General features: G+C 46.8%; 1 pseudogene; it reads right to left on the reverse strand.

Moving 5' to 3' along the window:
* Nucleotides 1-4398: 4398 nt before the first annotated feature.
* LOC119288297 lies at nt 4399-10961 on the reverse strand (annotated as a pseudogene).
* Between the last annotated feature and the right edge of the window lie 1853 nt (nt 10962-12814).

Raw genomic sequence — 12814 nt, forward strand, 5'->3', positions numbered from 1 at the left:
GATATTCCAGACTACACGTTTCTCAAAGTGTGTGGATGCGCATGTTGGCCGCACTTGCGGCCTTACAGCAAGCGTAAATTAGAGTTTCGGTCTAAGAAGTGTGTTTTTCTTGGGTACAGTTCTCTTCACAAAGGGTACAAGTATCTTCATGTTCCCACCAATCGTGTCTACATTTCTCGTGACGTCGTGTTTGATGAGAATGTGTTCCCGTTTCGTGCTCTTCCGAACCACTCTACCACTAGTTTACCACCTGTGCACTCCAGTACACCTTCGTCTGACCAATTTGTGGATGTTGCAAATGCTCCTGTGTTGCTTCCTAACCATGCTGCAGGTATTGGACGCGGTGCCCGCCTTGAACTCCTGGATGATGAGGTTCTGGACGACACTCATGATGGCCACGTTGCTCCTATGCATGGCCCATGCATGGCGGGTCATGCCCGTCAGCCCGATGCGTCCACAGCCGCCCCGCGAGCGTCGGTAGTGCCTGCGGATGCACCCGCCTCGGCCGCCCCGTTGGCCGGCTCGCCCGCGGCTGCATCTGCCTCAGCCGCCCCGTTGGCCGGCTCACCCGCTCCTTGGCCCGGGTTGCCCGCCTCAGCGCCCGGGTCACCCGCCCCGTCGATCGGGTCGCCCGGCCTAGCGCCCGGCTCGCCTGGCTCGCCCGCTAGGCCACAGGCGCTGCCCTCGTCGGGCCCATCAGCAGGCGGCCCAGCAGCCACGGAAGCTGCGCCGGCCAGCCCCGCCTCGGCTACGTCGTCGCCTGGGTTTGGTAGCCCCGTCCTGGCATCTTCGGCCGGTGCTGAGTCTGCTGACCCTGGCTCCTCCAGCCCCGTCTCGGCCACGACGCCTTCGTCGCCTGTGGCAAGCCCCGTGGTGCCAGCACCGCCCGCTGTGGTTCATGATCGACCACACACGCGCAGCCGGTCTGGTGTTTTTTGCCCTAAGGAACGCAAAGACGGGACGGTGGCGTGGCTTGCTGCATGCGTGGCTCATGCTGCTGCGGATCCCACGGCAGAGCCGCATCATTTTCAGGCTGCATTGGGTATTCCTCACTGGCGTGCTGCGATGGAGCAGGAATTTCAGGCCTTGCTGAAAAATGGTACTTGGCAGCTTGTTCCTCCGGTCTCTGGCGTCAACATCATTGACTCCAAGTGGGTGTTTAAGGTCAAACGACATGCAGATGGTTCTATTGAGCGCTACAAGGCACGGCTGGTTGCCAAGGGTTTCAAGCAGAGGTACGGTCTTGATTATGAAGACACATTCAGTCCAGTTATCAAGCCTACTACTATTCGTATACTGTTGTCTCTTGTCGTTACTCGTGGTTGGTCGCTTCGTCAGTTTGATGTGCAGAATGCTTTCCTCCATGGAGTTCTTGAGGAAGAGGTTTATATGCGTCAACCACCCGGTTTTGTTGATCCTACGCGTCCGCATCATCTCTGTCGTCTGGTCAAGGCGTTGTATGGACTTAAACAGGCGCCTCGTGCATGGCATGCTCGTCTTGGTTCTGCTCTCCGGGCTCTTGGGTTTATTCCCTCAACTGATGACACGTCACTGTTTCTCCTTCAGCGCCCTGAGGTGACGATGTATCTCTTGGTGTATGTTGATGATATCATCCTTGTTAGTTCCTCCAATGCTGCTGCCGATCGCCTCTGCATTAGGTGAGGAATTTGCTGTCAAGGATTTGGGTGCTCTGCATTATTTTCTTGGATTGGAGGTGTCACGGTCCTCTACTGGGTTGACTTTGAGTTAGAAAAAGTACTCCATGGATCTGTTGGGCCGTGCTGGGATGCTCCAATGCAAACATGCTATCACTCTGATGTCTGCCACTGATTGGTTGTCTGCCCTTGATGGAGATCTTCTTTCCACTGATGACGCCACTGAGTATCGCAGTCTTGTTGGTGGTCTGCAACATCTCACTATCACCAGACCTGATGTCTCTTATGCAGTCAACTGTGTGTGCCAGTATCTGCATGCACCTCGTACCACTCATCTCTCGACAGTTAAGCGCATCCTGCGTTATGTTTCTTCTACTGCTTCATATGGTCTGCTCCTTCAGTCTGCACCGTCTTGTGAACTTTCGGCTTTCTCTGATGCGGACTGGGCTGGAAGTCCTGATGATCGGCGATCCACGGGGGGATATGCAGTGTTCTTTGGTCCTAACCTGATCGCCTGGAATGCACGCAAGCAAGCCACCGTGTCTCGTAGCAGTACTGAAGCTGAGTATAAAGTTGTTGCTGATGCTACCGCTGAGATCATATGGGTACAGTCTTTGTTGCGAGAGCTGAGAGTCTCTCCAGGTCATCCTCCAGTTCTGTGGTGTGATAACATCGGCGCTACATGCCTTTCATCTAATCCGGTGTTTCATGCTAGGACGAAACACATCGAGATTGACTATCACTTTGTTCGAGAACGTGTTGCACAGAGACTACTTTGTATCAAGTTCATCTCCTCTAAAGATCAACTTGCTGACATCTTCACGAAGCCTCTTTCACAACCACAGTTTGTAGGCTGTAGGCGCAATCTTAACTTACTTTGTACTTCAGGCTACAGTTAAGATTGAGGGAGGGTGTTAGACTGTATATACGTAGTCTTGTACATGCCTTGTATTGTACCTCTTGGTACATCTATATAATGAGATAGCCACACCCCGTTTTAGGGTGTCGAGCCAGTTTCCCAAACACTATGTTTTACAGAGGCTGCTCTGCCACACCGACCAACTCTGGTGTCTGGACAAGGCAGCGATTGTGGAGCACGAAGGGGAGAGGCTGCGCAGGGCATGGCGGCTGGCGACGGTGACGCAAGTGGAGGAGACGAAGTTGGTGGTGTCGATGGTGCCCATCTGGGTGGCCATGCTCCTTTTCGGCATCACCCCGGTGCAGGTGTCCACCTTCTTCATCAAGCAGGGCAGCGCCATGGACCCACACTTTGTGCTCCCGCCGGCGGCTCTGGGGGCGTCAGGAGCATCGTAGCCTAGTGCGCAGGCGTCCTTGGACCTCCACGAGTTCCCCTGCATCTCCCAGCTCTCCGTCCACGCCCACATGGCCGACGACATGGACCTAGCCGCCGCGATCATCCAGGCTCAGCACGGCCTACCCACCACGGCGGCGCGCGCCACGCGCCACGCCATCTGGGCCGCTCCGGCCAGCGACTACGACCTGCCGCTGTCATGCGGCTACCTCGGCCTCGGCACGGCCGGCAACAACGGATCCTCCTACACCACACACGAGTGGCGGTTGCTCTCCGTCTGGCGGCACCACTCTCCCCAGCCTAGTCGACGGCAAGGAGCCGGCCCTCCTAGTGCACGCACACGAAGTGTTTGTTGTAATGTGTGTGAGAGGGGAAGAGAGGAGAAAGAAGAAGACTCAGTCAAGAAGCAGACGTGGCGATTTTTGCCAAGTCAGCTCCTGACTAGCGGGCTCCACCTGTCAAAAACACAATCAAATGCGGCAAAGCAAGAATCAGTGCTTTTTACAAAAAGTTTAACAGAAATGCGGTGGCTTTTGCAAAAAAATTAAGGACCAGGTGGTTTTCTGCAAACCTAACTGTGAATGTGGTGGTTTTTTGCAATTAACTCGCCAGCAGCCTATTCATTCTTCAGGTAATTCGAGATTACCGTGCGGTCTTCGTAGCATTAGCTATTGCTCATCTGCACTTTATCAAGTTTAGCCGCAATCTTGATAGCATGAACGCATGAGTCCTGGAGCCATCATCCATCACAATTGATTTGCTCCCCCAGCCGACACACCATGCATGTCCACCTTGTTCATGTACACATTTCCACTGATAGCACCACCGAAACAGAGCGCCCATACTTATGAAAGAAAAAACAGAGCGCCCATACTTATGAAAGAAAAAACAGAGCGCTCATGAAAGCGAAAACAGCAAAGCAGCAGTCATCTGCTAACATAAACTGGTGCTCATGTAATACTAAGGATTACTTAACTGATGCAGGTCTGTCCAAACCATCGTCGTATATAGCTCAGACAACCCATATTCTGTGGAATTAGAGTGCTCATTCGGAATGCATGAGATAAATAAACAGGCCATGGAGTGGATATTTTTTAGGGCCGATCGCTACCGAACCAAATAGTGCACCAACAGTATGAACCTTTTCGCCGGTCAGCATTAATTCAGATGTGCCTCAGTAAAAAAAGCAGCAGGTTTTCTAGCTATATACAGAAGTCCTCATTCCTAGCACATGAGATAAATAAACAGAGCAAGGAATGATCAACTAGTTAATAAAGAGAGCACATGCCCTGCAGATCTGAAGCAGCAGGCTTTCTATACCAACAAAAGTTCCGTCATGCAAGAAAAATGGTCATGGCACATGGCACACGGTATCAAGTATGAAACTCAAGTACCGCGGACGCACATCACATATATCATTGTGAGAGAAAATGATGAAGAGGCCTTCAGTTGCATTTATTCAGAAGAGTATGTAACAGCACACAAGAGATAATAGCATGAGGAAAAAAAGAGTGATAACTGGCAACACGGGTACAAAATTCAGCATCCAAGATAGTGGCACCAGAGGACAGGAGGTGGTGGAGTGCGAGAGGACAAAGCATGACAATCAGCGAAGCAGAGGGCCAACCGAGGGGATCAGCACCTGCCAGTGCAACATGAGCTAGCCTGAGACACTCCACTGGAGGGCACACATCTTGGACCTGCAGTTAATTTAAAGTAGACAAATGAAGGAAACAATGGATTACTTGAAAGATAAAAAAGTATACATATACAGCAACACATCTTTGAGAGTGCAAAGGTGGCTGGCAGGAATTAATTTACCTTTCCGTTTATTTGTAGGTGGAAATCCAAAAAACTTTATATTAATTCCTTCCAGCGGATATGCACGATCTTTGGCCAACTTTCTCCATCAGGTGCTCGACAGCTCTCCTTCAAGAGTTCACAATCAAATACGCGTATGTGCTGGAGTGAGGATGGCAAATCTGGTAAACATGATATGTTGGGGCAGCCACGGATTTCGAGAGTCTTCAAATTGGAGAAGCATTGCAGATTTGTTGGCATGAAAATTATTTGACAACCAACGAATTCCAGGCCCTTGACAGTTGTGAAATTTGCGGATTCTTCTAATGAAATGAATGGGTCCATGCAATTGAGAAAAGAGAGAGTTTTCGGAACTGTGAAACCGTCAGTCGAGAGCATGTTGTTGAGTATTACAGGACTGCTAACTTGGAGTGAATTCTGGACTCGAAACTGTGAGATACACTCGGGGATGAGTTTCGGAACATCAATCAAATGTACTTCTTCAAGTTGCAGGGAAGATAATCCTTCAAGCGTACATAAATCTGGCAAGTTATCAAGTTCGAATGATTTAACAGAGATGAGACTACCAACAGACAAGCATGCGGTGCTTCTGCAATTTCTTATTTCAATAGCATTCATGTGAGGCCAGTCAGCGCAGAGGAAGTCAGCTGCAAGCACACAATTCCATATAGAGAGCCTCTCAAGGGATAATGGCAAGCATTCTGCTCCACATGCCAACTCTAAAGAAGGGCAGAAAATCAATCTAACATGACAAAGAGAGGTAGCAGCTCGTAAGCCCCCTAATGACCCGAGACACCAGCAATATTCGATTTCCAAGCTGCCTAGTTTTGTCAGATGTTGGAGGACCTCTTCTGAAGGAAGTGTAGTTAAAGTCATAATCTCTCTTAAGGACAAACTTCCCAGTGAAACCAGGGCATTAAGGCAAACGGCTAAAGCTCCATTTGTTATGCTGCATGAAGAAAGAGTAAGTGTACGAAGTCTTGATGGTAGAAGCAGCGGCAGCCCAATGCTCCTGCCATAGATGAGTCCCATCCTCTGTTCGTGACAGTATATACATGCCTTGATGATATCCTCTTTTACCAATACTCCATCTTTCTCTCTTTCTAGAGAACTTTCAAGGTTTTCAATATGTGATACATCAGCATGCATCAGTATCATCAGCTTCTTGAGAAATGAACATTCCGATGAGAGTACAAACCTAATATATGATCCTGAATCCACCTCCCAGATTAAACCATGCTGTGATGCCAAGTGGTCTGTCCTCATGATATTCTCCCTCGGATCATGATGGTCCAGCTCATCGTTGGAAAGAAATATAAGCAGTGGGCATTTGTATACTGCTAACATTCGAAGGCCTAGTGGAAGACAAGATAATGTCTTCAGGTTTGGCACATTGTTGAGGAAAAGTGAATAGCAACTCCCAAATAGCTCAATATTACATGGTAGACTTTGCAATGCGCTGCAATTAACAAAGCTTAAAGATTCCAAAATCTCAAAATACGAAGCATCAAGTAACCAATCTGGATGTTTCGAAGATTTGTAGCCATCAATTGTAATATGCCTAAGTTGAGGCGATGGCATCAGGCCCTCTAGAATCTCCAAATGTAAACTATCCTCAGCATTTGTGTTGTTCTTGCAACTCCAGACAAGATGCAAATCCCAAATATGACTTTTTTGGTGCAGCTTCGATTCTAAGGCTTCATCCTTCCCAGTGACATTCTCAAGATTTGTGATTCTTAAACTGCCACGAATCTCATTCATGTCCCTCAGCTGTTGCAACTCATATCCCTTTTCCTTTTGCACTGAAAATTGCCCAATTTGTTGAAGTGAAGTTAGCTTGCCAATGTCACGAATTTGAGGCAGTTCTCTGTATGCCGCGTATGTTTTACTATCATGATGCCTTTCAATATGTCGTAACTTCGTTAAATCACAGAGTTTCTCGGGCAAACTCTCAACTGTGTGATTGAACAGAAGTAACTGCAAGTGGTAAAGTGTACACAATGATTTTGGCAAATCAGAAATCATTGTTCTGATGATGTTCAAATACCGAAGGTGCTTCAACTCACCAACAGATTCTGGCAACCTACCACTGGTGTAAGATGACAAATATAGCACTCGCAACTTCTTCAAATTCTGTAGTATCTCATAAAAAGGTCACTCACATCATCCATTAGGGGGTCTAGGCAGATAATAGTCCGTAAATGATGTAGCTTGCAGATACTTTGCTTGTGCTTCTTCATACTATCAACACGAATAGATAGATGCCAAACAGCGGATGGTATTTCTGTCACCTTATCATCTTCCAATCTGAAGTAGTCTTCTTTGGAGAGTGATTCTGCCAGATCATGAAGGAGATCATGCATAACATAATATGGGCCAACGCATGGTTGAAAGATCGAAACAGAGATCATCTCGTTGAAGCAGTTCCTCCCAATACCTTCCACTCTCTTGTTTTGGTTGCATGAATCGACAAGGCCCTCTTCCATCCAAAGATGAACCAACTCAGCAGCCTCATACTTGTGGCCTTTCGAAAACAAGCTGCAATAGAGGAAGCACCTCTGCAGACATGGATCTAATTTCTCGTAACTCCACAATAGAGATCCCATGGGATCACTTAATTGGTCAATCTTCATATTTAGAGCATCCTTCCATACACTCATACATGTTTTCCCTTTCAACTGGGAACCCACAACTTTTGCCGCCAAAGGAGATTTTCCAAGCCTTCTAGCAATCTTCTCTGCATAATCATCCAGCCGTTCATGCAGCTGTGGATCTCTGGTTTTTGGTCCAGAGAATGCATGGTGTTTGAAGAGTGCCAAGAACTGAGCATCTTCCATGTTTCTCAGAGGACACACTTCTTCACAGCAAAGAGCGGCTGGAAATTTATCACGTCGAGAAGTTACCAAAACTTTGCTTCCTGCCTGTTGGGAAACTAGAGGAGCCAACAGTAGGTCCCAGTACCTCTCACTGCCAGGTTCAAACCAAACATCATCCAGCACAAGCAGGAATTTCCCTGATTCTTGAAGTATGTCTCTCAACTTGAGCTGCAGAGTATTAAGGCTATCAATGCGTGGGCATTCCCCCTCAGAGGCAGACTCGATGATCTCCTGTGTATGACGGCGGACATCAAGTTTACATGAGATGCTTACCCACATTATCACATCAAAACATTCCTTTACCCTCTTGTCATTGTAAACAAGTTGTGCCAAGGTGGGCTTTCTCATGCCTCCAGCTCCAACAATGGCCAAACCCGAGTACATAGCTGTACTAGACTCATTAGTAGCAGCTGTCTTGATAAGACGATCTATTATATGATCGCAATCATTGTCACGACCAATCACTTTCAGAGGTGGTAGTGATGTAGCCTCAGGAACAACAGCTGATGGTATGGTGGGGCCCTCTGCATTATAACCAGTTGGTAAGCAGAGGAGTTCATGGAAGTCCTTGGCTTTCGCCAGGTAACCTTCAGTTCATTCAGGTGGCAAAGTAGCTTTCTGTTCGTAGAGCTCAAATTGGACAGCCTGCTTGATGCAGCACACAGAGGCTTGATAAAAGTGCTACTGATGGAGGATGGATTGGCCGACAAGGAATCCTTCCCCTTTGCTTTGCGCTTCAGGAGGTTGTACTCATGCCCGTCCAACAATTCATCAGCCATGTAGAATCCTTCTTTGAGTTCTTAAAGCCACTTGTTTAACTTGGGCCTGTGGCTTCCCTTGTCCGCTTCTTCAATCAACAGCTCGAACTGCGGCAAGATAGTGGTCTCCAGTTCATGGAGCTCACGTGCCATGTCCACTCCAAGGTACGTTGAAGCATTAGCAAGGAGTTTCCTCAAGACTGGCGTTGCGGCTAATTTTAAGCTAACGCTTAAGGCAGTGGTAGCCAACGCCACTTCCATCGGATTGCAGTATTTATTTTTTAGGGTGTATATGTCGAGGGAAAACTGTGTTTTGTGTATGCTTGGGCGAGCATACACAAGCCGTTCTTGCAGCCAATTGCTTCTAGACGTAGTGATGGATGAAAAACCTGTTGGAGTGGGAAACGATGAGATAAATTATTCATCTGCAATGGTAATGAGAAAATAAAACAATGGTAAAGAGTAAGAATACTATTTCCAGAGTGGGGAATGACCTGAATAAATGATAAACGACAATGAAAGTGCCTCTTGATCTGAGGTAGAAACAACCAGTGAATATAGCAATGGTTGAAAAACCTGTTGGAGTGGGAAATCAGGAGATAGATTAGCCGGCTGCAGCAACAAAGGTAACACACAGCCATATTTGTAGAGTAAAAATAGAGGAGAATAGTGGTGAGCTTACACAATTTAAGAAATGAGAAGCACCGTTTTTTTTTTTGAAATGAAAATGAGAAGCACCGTTCTTGCAGCGACGAGTCAAGGTTGCAGGAGAAGAGGCTATTGTGTCTATCTCACACGTATTGGAAGGTCAAGAAAGTTGGTGAGATAATGACATGGAAGCTGGACGGTTGTCAAAGGCAATGGGACATAACATTTTTTGCATGGCCTTGCTTAATTGTTATCTACCATGTACACCTACAAACAGAAAACAGAAAATCAGTCCTTTAAGTCTAGTAGGCCACCATAATAATCAGGAATTCAGAAATTACTTTAAAATGAACCTCCTCTTCAAGGCATATATACAAGAAAATCTGGATAATATCAGCATAAAAAATCATTGGCGCAAAGGGGATCAAGTTCATCCAATATATACTGTCCAAAAGTCCTACATACACATACTACATACAAGAACCAAGCAGAAAATACAATCCACATGAGTGGATACTTGACACAGTGAATACAAACTCAGTTAACCTTCTTGTCAGACTGGGAAGAGAATGAGAGACAGAAAACCACAAACAGTCTGCGTCTACTTCTTTTTGTCTCTATTTCTCAGGATTTTACTGCCTACAAGCAGCTATTGTGTTGATCTACATTTGTCGAAGGAAGCAGGAAATAACTCTTTTTGCATGAACTACAAACTGAAGACGGAAAAGCGCGCATGCCCATAAGGTAAGTCCACCATAATCAAGATATCAGAAATTACTCGAAAAGACACCTCTTCAGGGCATAAACAAAAACAATTGTGTAACATCAGCATAATAGATCATTGGTGGAGAAGGGATCAAGTTCATCCCATATATACTACTCCCTCCGTCCGGAAATACTTGTCGGGGAAATGGATGTATCTAGACGTATTTTAGTTCTAGATACATCTAATTTTATCTATTTGTGCGACAAGTATTTCCGGACGGAAGGAGTATTAAAAATTTCTACATAGACATAATCAAACATACAATCCCCATAGGTGGATACTTGACACTTGACACAGCCGATACCATTTCAGTCAGCCTTCTTAGTATGGTCTCATATGTTAGCCATGCTAAGCTCAGGTCATAGGCTAGTTTTGTTTTCTGCTTAAAATAAACGTTGCATGGCTGCAGACGTGACACTTCCATGCAGCATGCACAAAGAAGATGGGGACGTGTTGTACGCACGATCTCGCTCCCGTTCTTTCTGTTATAGTTAACCTGGTCAGCGTGGCGCGCTTGTGCATCTGGAGGTCGTGGGATGGCGCGGCCAATCCGGATCACAGCGAGCTGGCCGGGCTAGTTAGTCGTTTCCAATTTTGTAACGGAGATAAGAAGAAAAGGAAAGAGCAGAAAACGCTGTGCAGTTACGGCAACACCAAAAGCTACTCGTCTCTCGCGTTCGTCTTCCTCATTCGATCTCTCTCTCTCTCGCTGGTCCGGCAACAACATCATACACTACTGCACAGACTTGACACTAGATATGGGGGTTGTAAGTAAGGCTAGCTCCATTTTGGCCCTCATACTGCACCAGAATCAGAATTAAGATTTTACAGTCCCTGCTCCAGTTCCTCTGCCTGCCCCCTGTTGCACTGGGGATATAGCTGAGGCGGATCCGCTAACTAGGCCGGAAACAGGAACAGATCTACTGATGCACATGGGAAGTAACCAAGGCTAAGGTGGGAGGGAGATGGATTTTATCTATCACCTGGGACAAGGAGAGACGCCGGCCGCCGGTCGCTGGTGATGAGATGGGAGAGAGATGCCCGCTGCGTCTAGCTGTAGCCGGAGGGGAGAGAGACGCCCACCGCCGGTCGCCAGAGCCAAGAGGTGAGAGGGGTTGGGGAGGAGAAGTGCTGCACCAGCTGGGGAAAAAGGTGGTGCATCAATCAATGATAGCAGAATGAAGCAACTAAGCCTTAGTGGACCCTATGTAGTGACAGCTGACAGGGCTACACAAGTGATTGAGCTAAAGCATGACCCCTTCTGATGGCGGTGCATGATGGAGCCCGGTGCCCACACGACACGGCAGCATGCTCACAGATCAGCATGAACACAACTGATTGAGCTGAAGCAAATGATAGCTCCGGCGACCAAAAAGTGCCCAGTGATGCTGTACCAGACCTGCCTAACTTTTACAAGCAAATGGAACCGGTGAAATGTGAACGCTCACACCATCTTTCAGCGTCGATGAATAATTTGTTAGATCTTCAATATATGGTCCTGCTAATTTTGATTGTATGGTGGATATAAAAGACATTGTGGAGTGAGGTCCACTAATATAGAAGACAGAGCTCATGCCCCTTACAAGACAAAACTTACAGAGTTAGGCCTTTTTTTTCGAAAAGGGGGGACTCCCCGGCCTCTGCATCAGAACGATGCATACGACCATATTTATACAGAGTTAGGCCTGAATTCGATGATCATGGCACAACTGAACTTGTAAATGAGATGGTATACCTAAGGATAAAAATAGGAACCACTAGGGACTGAAGTATCAGGTCATGTGCTTCTATCGGACTACGTGAAAAACAATCCCTTTGAATAACAAAAATTCCTCTGAATACGCCTCTTTGTCTGGTTAACTGCTCCTATAATAACTGATCACTTTGGATGGCGGTACAGGGCCCGTTGCCCACTCCAAACGTCAACATGGTCAGCACAAGCACAACTGATGGAACTGAAGCAAATGATAGCTACCAAAAATGTACCAGACCTGCCTCACTTCTGCCATCAAATGATAGCTCCGGCGATCAAAACACATGCTTCCACGTGAAATGTGAACGCTTGCACCATCTTTCCGCTTCGGTGAATAATTCGTTAGCTCTGCATTACATGGTACTAATATAATCTTGATTGTATGGTGGAAATTAGAGACATTGTGGAGTGAGGCCCACTGATTTTGGTGCCCTGCAGCTCACCCGCCATGTCTAGTCAAGGTGTAGGGTACGTTGAATCCAAATTGAAATGGGGGAGAGGAGAGGTGCAAGAAGAAATGTGCTGGTCCTAACTAGATAATAAACAGACATCTTTGTACAGGAGAATAGTGGCGAGCTTACACGGATGACAAGTGAGAAGCAGTGTTTAGGAGCCGGCGCAGCGATGATGCAAGGCTGCAGGAGTGGCAGATAGTAGAAGCTAATACTGTTTTGTTGCAACAGACCCACAAGTAGTCTGCTCGTCCCGTTGATCTCACATCTCAGGCGTTTGTCGAAAGCAACAGGAAATAACACTTTTTGCATGGCCCTGATTTACCCTGCTTAATTGCTGTCTGTCATGTACATCTGCAAACAGAAAACATGCTTGTAAGTCAAGTAGTCCAGAATAATAACATCGGCATAACAAATCATTGGCACAAAGGTGATCAAATCATCCCATATATACTGTTGAAAAGTCCTACATAGATATACTGCATACAAGAACCACCCAAAAATATAGTTACCCTGAGTGGATACTTGACACAGCGAATACAATCTTAAACTTCTTATCATAGTCTGATCCATACATTTCAGCACAGATTTGACACTAGATATGGGGGTTGTACGTAAGGCTAGCTCCATTTTGGACCTGATATTTACAGTCCCTGCTCTGGCTCCTCTGCTCTGCCCCTGCTCCTTTGCTCCCCCGTTTGCCCTTTTTCTGTTGTTGCTTCCATGTTCTAGATATGGGTTAGGATACTCCTTCCTCGCTCTAGCGACCGCGT

This window comes from Triticum dicoccoides, chromosome 4A (genome assembly GCF_002162155.2).
Source record: "Triticum dicoccoides isolate Atlit2015 ecotype Zavitan chromosome 4A, WEW_v2.0, whole genome shotgun sequence".
In the NCBI taxonomy this organism is placed as follows: Eukaryota; Viridiplantae; Streptophyta; class Magnoliopsida; order Poales; family Poaceae; genus Triticum; species Triticum dicoccoides.